This window comes from Anopheles funestus, chromosome 3RL (genome assembly GCF_943734845.2).
Source record: "Anopheles funestus chromosome 3RL, idAnoFuneDA-416_04, whole genome shotgun sequence".
Classification (NCBI taxonomy): domain Eukaryota; kingdom Metazoa; phylum Arthropoda; class Insecta; order Diptera; family Culicidae; genus Anopheles; species Anopheles funestus.
Window position 1 is genome coordinate 48,173,352 of NC_064599.1, and position 16,314 is coordinate 48,189,665.

Genomic DNA, 16,314 nt, shown 5'->3' on the forward strand with positions numbered 1-16,314 from the left:
TCTTAGAGTTGTTAGAGACGTAAATACTGCGCAAATATCATTAAAACTATTTTTACGTGTATAGTGGTTTAATCAGCTATAAGTTAAGTCATATAAAAAATAAACAAAAACCAAATTTTATAGTCATAAAATTGTTGTTTGTAAGCTCATATTGCAATAAATTGCAAATAAATTATTTTGGATACCGGGTAAAGAGGTCACATCTGTGAAACGATATTATGTTTCGCAAGTCTAATAGTAAATACATAATTTAAATGAAATAACACCAGATTTAATTTATTTACGATTTTTAATGACGATGAAGTTTAAATTGTTCTCCATAGTGTTAGCCTAATTTGAGGTGGCGCACAGTCATACGAAATATACAATTAGAAGATATGTAATGTAGTTAGAGAAAAACAACGATTTAAAGAAAAAAAGCTAACACTAAAGCACAGAGCGTTTGACTTTTTTGTGAAATTTAAAAGAATAACTTGTAGGAAACAATGAAATAAATACTTGTTTGTTTTAGTATAAAAAACAATAAACTATAAACAATGAAGTAATAGTGAAATAATTATTTTGTACACAATACATCTGCTTACGCTGCAGAAAGCAATAACATGTTCATTCTCCTCTCGACTGAATCTGACGATTTTAAGCTGAACCTTAAGATAAATGAAACACTAAATGCCATTATCGCCGGAAGTAGTCTATTTTGGTTAAGTAGTTGATGACAAAATTATCATACACATCCGTGAAAAATTATGACTTACGAGGGTAGCATTTAAAATTTATCGTGAGAAGCTTCCTTTGAGTTCACGAAAGTAAAATTAGTGTCTCATTTGAAAGCAATATAATATTTTTATGACGTTTGTAGGTTATTTTTCTTCCACAAAACTTCTAAAACCTACCACCTTGTAAACCCTGCTGCAGGTGGTACGTTTTAATTGAAAAGAGCCATGGCTTATTACGGTGACTTCGTGTTATACGATGTTGAAGGTTAAACTGTTTGGTGGCTTTGATATCTCACGCTAGTGGTGGTTGAAATAAGTGGCAAAATATTTCAAATATTTACCTAAATAATTGAAGGATGCAATCGTGTGCTGTATCACGATTTCGTGATTGCGTTAAATCATTGCGTCCTGTTTGGTAAGGTGGCGACTGTCGATAAACGTGAACATCGCGTTTCGCTGATAAACGCACTTTCTTCTTGCGCATCTTGACGTGCGATCATTCACGACGATCGTCGCAAAGCCTCAGCCCGAATGCCCGTTTCTGGCTGGAAGGCATGCCGGAGGAACCATATCTCTCCTGTTCGGGAGAGAAAAGCAGAAGCCTTTCCAGGAGCTGACCACAGCCAACGTCAACTGGATCTGGTAGACGCGAAGCAAACATAATCACCATTCAATAACTAATCGCGCCAACTCGAAAGTCAATTTGACCCACAAAAATAAGCAGACATCGAAATGGGAAAAAAGCGTGGAGGCGCATCATCGGTCCGCAGTGAACGGGCAGCTTTCGTTTGCAGCTGCAACAACCGCGTGAAAGGGATTCATCGAGCATCATTCCCGGTACTCGCTGTCCAAGAAGTAGAAAAACACGCCAATTCGCTATCGAGGAATCGCCACCAGCCGCCAAAGTGTTCTGGGGTGACACTGGGAACCAGGATAGTGGCGGATAGGTTGAAATGTTGGCATAGCGCATAGTGCTTCATTGCGAGGCGGCGACAAGTTGCCAAGTAGCCGCTCTGCCGGTGTCCAGATCCCGTGTGCGCACACGACTATCGTTTTCTTCATCGGTGCAGATTAGTTGAACAATCCTAGCGTCCAGTGAAAACGTTTGCGAAACGACACGGGACCACAGATACTTCCCGTACTAAAAATACGGGTTAGTCGATGGTGCAGGTGGTATGGAACAGTGACAGTGAGAGGATTGGGCTCGGCAAACATTAGGGACAGGTTGCTGTGCAAGACGATGGCGACGGCCCTGGGGCAATCGTTTCTCGGTGCCTTACGGGTATGGCAGATGCGCTAGTGTTAACCTGCGCCGTGACCGCTGAATGCTGAGCTTGAATCTGAAACGGGAATGAACGGCGAAAGGAAAGGACAAATCTTTATGGAAATAAATACATTGGAATGGCTCACTCGTTGCAGCAACATGTTAAAGACGGCGACGCAATGAAGTTTCGTTAAATTAATTCGCCTTGTTTATTGACGGTTCGAAAAACATTTTTTGGGTACGTGTATTTACTTTCGAAGATGGTATCATACAGAAGTAGTACAATTGTTTGAGCCTATCGGTGTGAAATTGCATCAAATGATAAAATATGTGTGTGTTGTGGATTTTGCTACAATTGCAATTAAGTACTTTATTTGCATATATTTGCATAGAGAAAATAGAAAAATAAGTTCCCAATTTTATTTAAACGAAAGCAGTGCAAAAAAGACAATTTATACAATTTAAAACTTTTCTTTGAACCCCAAGAGAGCGATGAATTTAAAAAAAAAATCAACATCTACTGCTTGCAGCGCAGCATATCCCTGTTATTGTACACTAAAACCTTGTAATTAATTTAAAACGTTTCAGTTTTCTAAAAATAATTTTAATATGAAAGAACGGTTTTGCAGATGTTGTGTAAGCAACATATGGCGAATTTTAATGAATTTGTGTATGACAATCATTTTATGTAATTTTTTTATCTTTTGCTTAATCCTGCGATTCAGCCGACAATTGAACCCAAACTGAGCTAATAGTTGAACCATGCTTAACTTTATTTGATTTGCTTTAAATTTAACCCAACGAGTGAAGTTAATGTTTGGCGGAATCGTTTAAAATAATAAAATTACAATTTCAAAATCAAAATACTGTTTGAGCAGGCCTAAATGGTTTTAACCGCAGGTATCAATGAATGCATGAAAACAAGCTTTTGCTTGCGTTCTCTAAAACAATCTAGAAATGTTAAAATTTCTACTATCACGCGTAATAGTATCTCAAAATACATATATCGAGCAAATGGTGTGTTTTGCGAAAAGAAAATAGAAGATACGCTCGATATTCCAGTGTAACCGGCTCTCAGCAGACACTCGCTTGGTCCATCTCGGCATTTCAAAGCTGAAGGGATCGGATGCTGTATCTCACCTGTCGGAACTCAGAAGATGATCTCTTGTTTGGTTTCACGTGTGCGGGACAGGTTCGTCGACTGTGAAGGACTGAAGCTGCGGCTGCGGCATTGGCTCTCGCACATTGTTGTTTGCGAATCGAAGCGAGTGCCGGGTCTCTCACGACACGGCGGTCTTCCTATCGAGGTTGGCTTAGCGCATCCGCACGAGGCGACGAGTGATGAGCTCGATGGCCTACGGCGAGGGCGCTACCGAGTGACGGTGAGCGACGCAGGCAACAAAGCATCAGGGAAAAATAATAATATGGGTTTACCTTGATTTTACTTATATGATTCCCCCAGTCGTGATTTGACTCTTCTCCGTTACACATCTCATCTGCTGCGGTGCTTTAGCTGTTTTGTTGCGTTCGGTGCGCCGCTCCTGCAGTTGCTATTGGCCGGCATTGCTTTTACGCTTAGTGTGTATCCGGTTCTGACGGCGGTTCGATCGGTCACCGGTTCGCGCTTTGCGAGACCCGATTACGACTTTGACGGCTCGTTGCTACCTGGTTTTGGGCCTGAGGGGTAGAGTGTGGAAGACGTGCCATCCGCTAACATCCTTGGCCGGTGAATTCGCGTTGTGCCTCGTTTTTGGATTGTGAATCATACGAACCGATGGCTTCTCGATCTCTCGATTTAGATCGGCTCTCACGAGAATTGCGCGCGGCCACGGTTTCGCATTTGTTTGTGTACAATCATTCTGTTTGGTTCGTTTTTGTGTAGTATGCTAGATGAGCAGGCGGAAACGGTTTATTTGACGTGTTTTCTATTGTCATGGCGCATGTAGCGGCAAATGGTTGGAGGAAGATTCCGGGTCACTCGCAAAGGAAATAAAGCAATCCGCCAAGGAAGGCAATCAATTTCTTGATTGATCTGTTTGACGGTAAAGTGAATCGAAAGAACAAATTGCTACATGAGTTTTATTGAACATCGATATCAGATTGAATAGTATTTACGAATGTAACAAAAACGCTTCGAATAAAATAGATTCATGGTGTGTACTTGTGAATGAGATGTGATAATGCTCTAAAGTGCGTAAAGTTTAAGTTTAATCGGCAGAACTGCTACAAACCAGCGAGAGCAAAACACAAGTGATTTGAGTGCGGTAAAAGTGACGAACCTGTTTGCAGTTTCAACGGTCAATCAAAAGTGAAGCACAAGTGAGGTGCAATGAAACAGTACATTGCACTGCTATGACGAATGTGTAGCTCTTAAGATGTGTGTGATTTATTCGGTAAACTGAGTGCGTTTAATGACAAGTGCGAAAATCATATCCTATAGATCGGAATGAAATTTAAAAATGATAATTATTGCTGTTACGAAGCGCAATTGTTTTGACTTGTATTTTGCATTTTGCACGACAAGTTAGTTATCCCGACAAAGTTTACCCTACGCTAATCAGCTTCACTTCACCACTTCTACACTTGAGCTGCTGGAAAGGTAAGCTTGGATGTATAAGAAAATGTATACAAATGTGAAACTTTTATCGAGTATTACACAAAAATCAGAAAAGAAAACAAACCGACGGGGTTGGTCGTAGTGGAGTTCAGCACCAGATGGAACGGCATTGGAACAGGAAGAGTCCGAAAGTGACGCGACACTTGCGAGACCTCCGGCGAAGAATTTGGGCGGCATTCGACATCGTGGCATTATGAAGCCTTCCGCCATACAACGCTTCGCGTTCGGACGTCCAGCCCGTGCGCACGGAGCTTTACTTGCTTCAGTTTTAGACCGGTATGATGTACCGAAAAGAGGAGATCTTTTATGTTTATGTTAATTACATTGCGAAAAATTATACCCACGAGTGATTCAGAGGATGTTTTCATTTTGGTTAGTTTTGTGAATGTGATTTTTGCCGATCCTTCGTCTGTTTTGGGATACCTTTTTTTCTGTTTATCATCGAAAAGGCGGTTACCGTGGTCTCCTAGCACCGTAGGTTCAACGGGTTTTGGTTTCCCCTTGAACCCGTTTGCTTTGGGTCACCCGTTCTGGGAAGTGATTGTGTCGGGAGCTCGGTTTTATGGGTGTGTTTATTTTTAGTGTTAGCGTGCGATATTCCTCAAAGCGAGCGTCAGAAATCAATTGCCTTAGTTTGGTTTCGTTTGAACCGGATAGGACGGATTAGGTAACAAATATCTGGGCGACATATAGCCGTATTTCCTGTTGTACTCGGGTGGGTGTTCGAACCGTAATTAGTTGATAATGGCTTTAATCAACAGCAGCAGCATCGGTAGGTTCAGCACGTTACAGATTTTGTTCACCTACATGCCTTAGTATTCATTAGAATGTGGTACAACTGGAGCTCGAAATGTTTGTGGGTGTGTTTCATTGTAACAGATGTTGCCGTAGTTTGTCGCTTCTTCGATGACTAACGGAATATTAACCCGAAAGTTGTTAATGAACGCTGGGGATGTTACAAGCATATGCAGCCCTGCCACAAGACTGCAAGGTGAACCGGTGATAATTAAAAAGTTGAAGTCATGGGAAATATGTAATGTGTAACGGCAGTTAAAACGGAAACACAGTGAAGAATTTTCTTCGTTAGGAATGGAATCATAATGAAAAAAACATTTTTTAATTACAAAATTATGCACAATTCACACAATTTTTACGATTCGCGTAATGTAACTTGATTTGTTTAATCCGGGATGTCGGTATCACAGAAAACAAGCATTAAGCAAACGAAACGTGTGTTGTGAAAAGTAAAGACAACAGCATTTCAGTACTAAGCCACTCTATTCAGGATAGGATACCTTCGCGAATTTCCGAGTAGCAGAAGCAACTCATCCGAGAAAATGACGGAAACATCTCTCCCTGTGGTGAAATGAGCCTCCAAATCGCAGCATTCCTTAGATCACCAGCGGCCCAAGTAAATGGGAAACCATTATCTTGATCTCTTGATCACCTGCCGTTGTAAAAGCAGCGCACCGCTCGCAGGGCTGCAGTTCACTTTCAAAAGTCAAATTCCTTCGCGATCATCTCGCACAATGTGCGCTCGAATGAGATCAAAATGTCGTGAGACGGATTCCGGCCCCGGTTTGCGACTGCACACGAAACCTAAACTGCACCGCACTGCACCGCAGCGTGTCGTGGCGCACACACTAGCCTGACTTTGTGTATTTCTGTGTGTTTTTGTGTGATTGTTTACACTTTTAGAAATGCGAGCTGGTGCGCGCGAGAATGGGGAAAAAAGATTTATCGCATCGATAGGGGCAGACGACATCATGATCATAAATATCGACAAGCGTAAAAAGGCGGTTCCAGGGCGGCGAAGGAAGCGGCAACCAACGTTCGCCTCGGACTGGAAGGGTCGAAGGAAGCATCGGGACTTCCTTTTCCTATCGTTCCCCTCCGGCAAATGGCGTAAACGCTGGTGGCAACGATAATGCGTCTTGGCATTAGAGAAAAGCGAAAGGCCAGAAAGAGTAAAAACTCCCAGCTTTATCGTTCACTCGGAGGCCGCAGAAAGTGACTGTCAACAAATGTGTTTTCTCAGGTTTTCCGTGTATCGTACCGGCGTTGGTTGGCTTGGCGACGGGTGAACGCAAACCCCAGCAGGCGAGGGTTAATTTGATAACCCAGCAATGAACGAGCGACAAGGCGAACATGTTAGCGAAACCGTAACGCTTGATGCATTTTTCTAATGGTAGCTAGAGCAGTAGGGGTAAAATGTGTAATCATTAGCTCGAATTGATTCGTGTTTGCAAGCTCCGCCCATTGTTGGCGGCTTGATAATACTGATTTGATACGTTACAGACGAGCAACCGGCGTTGAATGTTGTTGAAAGAAGGCTAACACTTTAAGCATTGTTGATTGCTGACTTGCCCCATGAATGGTATGCCATTGGAATAGCCTAACTGATAAAGGCTAATTGAAATAATTCATTTAATTTTAGTTCACTAAAAAAAAACAAGTAAGTAAGTAAATTAATTTAATGACTGTTTTTTGTAAAAAAAAATATTTCAAAATTGATTTGGTTCGCCATTTTGCATAATCTCGATGATGTAATTCTAAAAATAAAACATTCTAACCAATTTCGAATCGGTTCCAACTATCGTCCGCATGTGATCACCACCTGCTGACTAACCTGCTGGCGCGAACAAGCCATACTTTTAGCCACTTGTGCCGTGTAAACAGGGCGCTTAAAGGACGTTGTACGAGAATCTGCTGTACAACCTGAACGCGAGCTCAGTAAAGTGGCCCCACTGATGGATGAGGTAGAATGCAATCCTGGGCATTAGGTCAGTGATGCTAATTTGAGTGCGTAAACGAATGCGGAATACTGATCAGTGCGGATGGCTGTACAGAAATGGCAAATGATTTACGATCCTTCACGGAAATTGGCTTCGAACAAGCTGTGTACCGATCGTCTTGATAGACGGCAGAATGTACCTTTGAGGCGGTGTAAATAAGATGGGAAGTACAAGATCTGCTTGCATTTAATCAGACCTTACAAAGCGTGATGCGATGTTAATGTTATGGAGTTAATTTAATAGGAAAGATTTTCTATCAAGATTCGAGAAAGTAATTCGTCGTACGATGGAATTTTCTTATGACAATGAATTACATTAATTAAATGACTAATTCACTAGATGGTTGACACCACAGAATGACATTCAAGTAAGGTTGATTTTTAGACGAATTTGCAAAACATGAAATGAAGCACTGACAATGACAAATACTTTATTGTGGTAATCACGTACGATAGTTCTTGTTTGACGTACCTTATTTGTTTTTGAAACGGCATTGATTAAGGTGCATTTGTTTGAAAATCCTTTTCAGAGATTTAGCATTGACCCTAAGCACATCGTGGTAGACTAAAGGTGATAAATATTTAAATTATTTATTGCATCGCTTGCAAGCGACACTTGTACTATGCAAATTTACCCTGTGTCGTTTTGCCAATGTAACACATTGTTCAACCGACGACACTCGGGTCAACATAAAGCGCCGAGTCTTCGAATCAGTCGAGTCCTGGTAGAGTTGGTCGTTTTAAACTTTTAGCCATATTTTGTACCTTCCTCCTTGGGTCGTTTTCGTTCGTGTTCTGTTTACCACCGCTGTATTTGCAGCAACGTTGATCGTTTGGCAATTCATTCGGAATTATTAGCGATACCATTTTATATGCTCACGATACGAACAGTATCGTCGCGATGTGGGATCTTCTGGATAGGATCGATACTGCGATGCTTTCCATACCGTTTTGTTATTAATGGAGCAGCTAGCATCTTTCGAGACATGTCTGTTGAACGTTTGTCGCAAACCTAAGTGCCAATCGTATGCGCTACATTATCATATTCTTCCGTTTTGGCTGGCACGAATTAAAACGCCCTCAAGACGCTGGCGCCGTACGCTGCCTTTCGCATCGCAAGGTTGTACGAGATGGGGTTTATTTCGTATCAGGAATACCACGCTCTCAACCCTATGATCCTAATCTATAACAAAAGGGCAAGGTAGGAAAGCAAGGGCAAGGATGAACAAGGTGCACGGGACGTAAAACGTTCCCCATACGAGATGATATGTTTTCATTCAAGAAGCAGAACATGACTTCTGTTTATGATAATTTGCTCACCGAACATATCCTCGATCATCGCATTACAAGTGATGGTATAGAGCCGCACGGTGCTGTGACACAGGAGAGTAAACTTGTTCACTTCTGGGCCAGCGAGCTTTGTGATGAAAGGAATTCGATCGTGTTCGAACGATGACATCGATCGAGGCGACGTTGCGCCCGGTAGCGGTGAAAAGTGTGTTTTCCTCGTGTTGATCGTTGCGATCAGGGCTCTTGATGGGGCTCCAAGCAGATGGTGGGAAGATCAACGATGAGGCAATGTTATTCAAATATATTTGTCTCTGGCGGGACGGGTACAAGATCACGAGTTGATCGGTAGCAGAAACCAGAAGCGAAAGAGAATCGCTCCAGAATTCAGTATCCTACACCATCTTTACCTGCCAATTCCTGGGAAGGTAGATTCGCCCTCGGGAACAATTTCTTACGACCAACGTGCTGAATGTATTGTCGTAGAATGTTGCGATGTGCTGCTAAAACTAGACGTGCTGTAAGCACTAATGTCCCGCTGTGTATTGTCAGCTGGTTGTGTTTGTTGTTCTGAGAAATAGATAATACATTTAAATTTTATTTAGCTTGAGCTGAATAGCTACAGATAGCTGTAGTGCTTCAGATTTCTCGAATGCTGATCGATTTCACATAATGAAGGAAAATAAAAATAAAGTTATTTAATTTTTATTTTTCATGATTACGGGTTTTAGCCGTATTGTCTAAAGCTTAAGTAATATTGAATAAATATAATCGTATTTAAACCGTTTATATTATATTAAAAATAATCGTATTTTATTTCGTTTCTTGAGAACTAAGACTGCTTTATTAGATTTAATTATTATTCTAATATAATTTCAATTTTTAAACAATTCATCCTTAGAGCGTTTTAAACAGCTTTACAGTAGAAAAATGAAGACTTTCTACATTATACAGAACGTGAAGAGGTACGTGATGGTAGTGCGTTCGTAATGAGACAGCCATGAGCAACGTGTGGAAGCGCCTCAAGTAGATCGTAATCTCACCGATTTTGACATCAATACCTCATGACGATTAGGCAGGCTTAGCCAGGGCTAGTTGAAGTACATGTGCACGCTGTGTTTTTCTTCTTCTTGCATCGCAACGTAGTAGCTTCAACTCTCGAAATAGCTAACTGGATCGCTGATTCCATCCCATTCGGGTATATAATTAGACGAACGTTTGCGATCGCCCACCGAGGCGTTAGCTGGCAGGGTAACCAGGTGCAAATTGTGTGTGGATTACCAAAATTCATACTTTCGAGCCACTCCACACACACACACACACACACACACACACACACACACTACACTTCTTGCCGTATCGGGACGTAGCGCCTACTTTCGCCTTCCGTCAGCACTAACGAGCTGAGAGCGACGACTGTTATGACATCTTAATAATAGCCGAACGGTATCAATTTCGTGGATCAATATTTGCTTAGAGTTTGCTCCATTTTTTGTTGGTCTCGAAGATCTTTCTCTTTTTGATTTCTCGGAAAAAACAACACTCCTGTTGGTTTACGTTGCGTTCCAATTTGAAGTACCCGAACACCGAAACGGCTGGTGGAAAAAAGAGTTCTGTTTTTGGCGTTTGAGAAGGTATCGGGTCGTAGAAATGATAGGTTTCTCGCTGGCAAGATGAGTTAAAGATACTGTCTATAGATCCACACTAACTCATGCGCTGTGTATAAAGTTGGATGAGTTCGTGATGTTTTCCATGGACACACGCGATCATCAACGAATCGTCCTGCCTGAGCGTTTTAAATGTCTCTCAAGCTCAGCTTGTGAGTGAGAGGATCCAGTGGCAAACATCAGCAGATAGGTCGTCAGCAGCGTCATCATGGAGATCATCACTGAGGAAGCACATCTTAAATTGATTTTTTTTGCATGTTATTCATTTGTTGACTCAGACTTCAATATCTCAAACAGCACTAGCAGGTCTGTTACTGTGGGTGCTTCTTTTATGATGGTGACTACGCTCAAGTGCTAGGGGATATTGGTCGAGTTTTTGGAAGGTTCTCTTTTGTGCGGTTGTTTCGTTCAATTTTACTTCACATTTAGTGAATTCCGTCCCATACCACCTATTATAAATATAACTTTCATGTTCATGCTACCTCAAGATCCATGAATATATCGTGGCGTGAAAGCAACAAAAACTTCTCATGCTAATTGCATACCGTATAGTATTTCATTCAATGTTTTAACTAACTTAAACACATTACCAGAAAATCATATTCATCATGCTCCGTTTATGTTTGACCTAATTCATTATTGATTTAATGTCAAGTTTGGGGATGAAAGTTATAATTAGAAAAAAATCTCGTTTCTTTAATGATTGTATGATCAAGATTTGGAATATCCTATCTTTCAGTCAAGGTTCTGATAATGTGAAAGAAGGATTAAGGTTCATTTTACAAGTACAGCGAATAAAGGTATATGTCGAAAGCAGCTAAATGATCCACATCTATATTTGTCAGCCATTAATTGCTTTTGACATAAAAAAAACTCCTTTCTTCCCTGTAAAGAAGCTCCCAAAACGTAGTTCAGCTGTGTCGGGCAATCATCATAATAATGAGATGTCTACGCATAACTGCGCATTTCATCTCGTATCTGGTTTAGCCAGTAAACTGACCAGTTCGTAATTGCTGTCCCATATATGATCGTAAAGTTGAAAAACATTTACGCAGGCCAATTCTTTTGTACTATACTGTCCAATACGGCGAACAAGAAACGTGCGAGCAAAATGAATTCGAGCGATATTTTGATTGAGATATTTCGAGCATTCGTAATTTATTGAGAAATTACGAAGAATGCGATACACCCGTTTCGGAACCGTTGATCAAAATTTAGTCCCAAACGTATAGGAACGTTTTGGGTGTGGCTTGTTTATCTACCGTTTCAGTTTCTTCGCTGTCGCAACAAAACATATACTTTACAATATTTTCGTAAGATAATTATTCACCTGTTGAATATGTAGGATCAGTGTCCAAGTTAAGATGGACTGCTGATGATCAACAACATTCCTCGGAAAAGAACGCGTTGAACGAACTTTACAAATTGTTCATTATGAAATCAATCAAACATTTCACCTACATTTTATTGGAAAATTAAAAAAACATTAAATTTTGTATAGAAACGCATTTCAAGCTGTTGGCTTGATGATACAGCCTTTTATACAGCCAATGATACAGCATTTGTCATATAGAATAAAAATTGTAGATCAAACTAGTTTGTCAAAATTCGATTATTATAAATATTATAAATATTTAAGTTTGGATATTTTAAATTCATTACATCCGTAAATAAAAAAAAATCGTTATGAATTTGTGATATAACATTGCGATGCAGTATTTTATATTTTAGGCTAGATTTAACTGCACTAACATCTGTCTGCTGTTCCGGTTGAGAATTAAAAAATGTGTCCTTTTGCTCTCATCCTTGACTTTGACAAATGATTCTTTAGATGACACATCCACAAAAAACGACATTTCTTGACACATTCAAGGCATGTTGGCTTCGTTTTTTTAACGGAATTACTTTTCTGCCTTCTTTTTGCTTTTAATTTCATTCTAACATTGTAAGGAAGACACCAGGCAGAAGAGTGGAACGAAACTGAAGATGGGAATGAGAACACGATCACGCTGATTGGACCTCTCTCTGGTACAGTCTCCATGAATTGTACTTTGCATAAGAAATTTTTCAAATCTGATTAAACAAATTCCAGGGCAACTGCTTCGTGGCACAATCGGTGACATCGGTTGAGCACAATATAACAGGTTGTTGGAGCGATGTGGAGTGGAAATCTTTCTCTCCATGTTTGGGCGCTCGGCAAAGTACATAACCATGGGCAGCGGTCGAAAAAAGCAAGTCGAATTGGAAATTATCGTTTCGAGAGCGTTTTACCTGTGTCGTTTTGGCGGTTTTGAGCATGGTAGGATTCGATGACCGAACGCGGAAGACATATATTTAATTATAAGCCTGATTTATGGATATTTTTTTTCAAATGAAAAATGACGTCACGTGCGTTTCATTTAGCTGCGCGTCTTATGTGCCATGCGCGTTTGCCTTTGAATGAAGTCCTCACACATAAAAGGATAAACACTGTTGCTGTAGGATGTGCCGATGAAAAACGGCGCAGTTTTGTCTGGTGCTGAAGGTTCGTAAGGATCGGAAGCTGATTCAGGGCAAGCCGGATGGATGGTCGCAAATAAGTCCTGAGATGGCTTACAGTGTCCTGGTTGAGAAGGGAGACACCGAGTACCGAGCTTGGTATACAGTAATCAAAGCCCCTTCTGAGAATGATTAATGAGTGTACTCCATAACGTTGCACAAGTTTGTCACTGCGGTACGGACGGGTATATCATCATCAGCTGAGGCTTTTCTTCTCCTTTTTGCTTTCAACAACGCTTCAGGATGCACTTTCTGTCGAAATGATGCTCCCTTCCAAGCTGCAGTGCGAACTCTTTTTTTGATCGCGTTCCAACCAAAATCCAGGCAAGCTCACCGAACGAACACACCCTTAATCGACAGCAATGAACCGAACCGGTTCAATGTGATGACCCTTGCGTAAGGATTGTGCATCCTCGATAACAAGCCAAAGATAGCCGGAAGTGAACTGTTAGGGTGTCTTCGAAAACCTGATTTTGTTGTTGCGATTGTTCATGTTTGCTCCGATCCGTCCTCCATTTGCACACGCTGCACTCCCACTGAAAGGCGGTCATCTTCGAGCATTTTCAAATTGCTCATCTTGCGGTCGAATGCGTAGCCCTGTCACGAAAGTTGATCATTATTTAACAGATTTTTTTGGTGCATACAATTGCTTCCTTGCCTGCCCTCATTGATCTCTGTTGCGCTCAGATGAGCCATTTCGAGCTTACCAGACAATATCTACAAAATAATCTTCTACAAGCTTGGGCTGCACCGTTGATGCAGAATGCACGATCGTAAAATATCTTCCAATTTACGGAATGTCGTGTCGGGAAAAATTGAAATTAATTAATTATGAGCATAAAAATCAGCAAATTGTTTTTAAATTACTCTACAAGCGATATCGCATGTTGATTCGGATTTTTACTGATTTCAGCACAGTGGGCGGTGGAATGTAAGTTTTTAGGATGATCGAGTGACATTGCTCTTGTTGGACAACAAATGTGCGCACCGTGGCCAAAATAAAGATAAAATATGCACTTCATAAACACAGCATAGTGTTAACCACGGTAAACATTCTACCTAGTAATACAAGCCTTGCAAGAAACAATAAAGAAGGTATTGAAAGAAAACTTTCTAGACTTATTTTACCACGTAGATGGGTAGTCAGTCCTTAATATACAACCTATTTATTATAGATCGAATCGAAATGATCGTTTACGAAAGCATTAATTATTTCAAATTGAAATCATTTTGGGATACCTTCATCTTATTTTTTTTCATGTTTTACATATTTCCTTTTTTATTAGTTTTTATTTTTGCACTTTCATTTTATAGACATATTCTTTTAGTTTAAACACATTCTACAATCATGTATAATATTAAACAAAGTAATATAATGCAACTAAGATTAAATAACTTTAGACGACTTTAGTCTGTAGTCAAATCGTAAGGAAGGAAGGAAGGAAAATTAAAGTCAGTTCAAACTTCTCTACATTTCAAATCTTGTTCAATTAAATTGCGTGTCGATATTACAAACACATTTGTATAACCATAGTGTTATATATATTGGTTTATATTGGCATTATAAACCGATTCTCTGTAAAGCACTGAATGTAATGTACATCTTTTAGCAGGAAACAGGAAGCAACATACATGGGCCGCTGCGAAGTGTTACAGAAAGTAAAATAAACAACAACTACTCGGATATTGACAGTATAGTAAAAGTACGGTCGTTAGCTGTCGATTTAAAATTATTAAAATTACCTCCAGCAGGGTGTGGTCGGTCGGGGAAGTAGGCGAGTGGCGTAACAGGGCTCAATTAGTTCTTGGGTGGTCGATCTCACCATGCACTGTACTACTGGTGACTCTCAACCTGCATTGAACTGGCTCTTGCTGTAGAGGATGATACAGTAGGAGAAATGAAGTCACCAGCGGAGCTGCTGAACGACTATCGGCTGCGTGAAAAGGAAAACATCGACCAAAATAAGTTTTAAAATGGTCAGTTTATGAGATTGCGTTGCCGTGGTACGTTTGGTTGATAATGGACCGAATGCAGAGAGTGTGGTTGGGAGTCATTCAAAGAGGCGTTTTGGGTTTTTTTTATATTATCTTTGTCTTCTTTTGCAAAGGCAGCTTATGCAGATGTACCTCAAAAAAGAAAATTCAAAGATAAAACGTTTTCGATTTGTTCCGAAGTAAGCTCATCTGGCAACAAGCGTAAGCTCCACACTTGAAACGTAATGCGCGAGGATTATCAAGCATTTAGTAATTCAGTATTCAATTTGTGTAAAAGTTCATGTAATTCCTCAGTGATGATTGACTAGTAGGGCTATCGGCTAATCGGATTCACAAACGGTTGTGTTAAACTGGGTGAATAAGAATCGGTAGCTTATAAAAAAATCATAAACTACGTATGGCAATCGACGATTGTTTTCATCGTATTTTCAATTCTTTCTATTAGCTCAACGAATATGATTTGTCACACTGTCTGTCCATTCGTTCCACGCAGTCCGATTAGCCGAGACAGTGAGAATCTACTCCGGCCCCCAAATGCACAATCGTGTGTGGTATCGAATGCCTTTTTTCCGGTTTTCCTTTTTTGAGACGGATATGTGTGCGTTTTTATCATCCATTATTTACAAGGCTTTGATATGAGGCTATCGTTCGAGTACACTTTCCAAGCACGATCATATCACTGTTCGAATCGATCGAACTGTGACTATTGAAATGTCTCTTGCTATAAATGACAACGATTGCACTCGCGATCGCATTGGCCATTAATCTCTTTTTTGTGTTTAATGTGGGACCGTAAGACCGCGATAGGGTACCCACTATCACACAGTGGTAACGAAAATTGCTTTACCCGCTGTATAAAGCCTAGCGTTTCGAAATTGAAATAAATCACTTGTCCCAGTGGCTTCATGTGTTCGTACATACGGGTCATTCGATACGCAGCAATCTTCTATTTGCGATGGTTAGCCGATGAACGATAGCAAATGCGCATTTCGAGAGCATAATCATGCACACACAGACGCAACCGAGACGATGCGCACCTTACGGTGAGATTTGCACAGAGGACACATCAATAGATAAATCATCCATTCATCATCTCTCGAAAAGTAAACCAATCAAGTGGAATTGAACGGTGAAACGATTGAAATTACTTTTATTATCTCTCGGTCGAATGGAATATTCATGCTGGGAACTGCATCTCATCTTTGGCAACGTCATCGACATCAACCACAAGCAGGAGCGTCATTCTCGTTGCTCTGAAGCCCTACGGTCCAGCGATGACAGATCGGTGGTCTGCCGCGATCGATGTTATAGAGTTGTCGATGTTTAGGTTGAAATGAATTAATTACAGATCAAACATTACACGCTCGTACAACGGTCAGCGACAGAGGTAGCGAGCATTGAAGTGGCGTAAGTGGCTCTTCTTACCATAAAAACGT

The 16,314-nt window shown here is 40.6% G+C and overlaps 1 protein-coding gene across 2 annotated transcripts in view; it reads left to right on the top strand.

Annotated features, from left to right (window-relative positions):
• The first annotated feature begins 3,445 nt into the window (after positions 1–3,445).
• Positions 3,446–16,314, top strand: part of LOC125769914 (protein embryonic gonad) — a 44,047-nt gene continuing 31,178 nt past the window's right edge. For both annotated transcript variants that reach the window (XM_049438966.1, XM_049438967.1), the window contains exon 1: positions 3,446–4,579. The gene's annotated coding sequence lies outside the window, so the exon portion shown is untranslated. The remainder of the gene's footprint in view (positions 4,580–16,314) is intronic.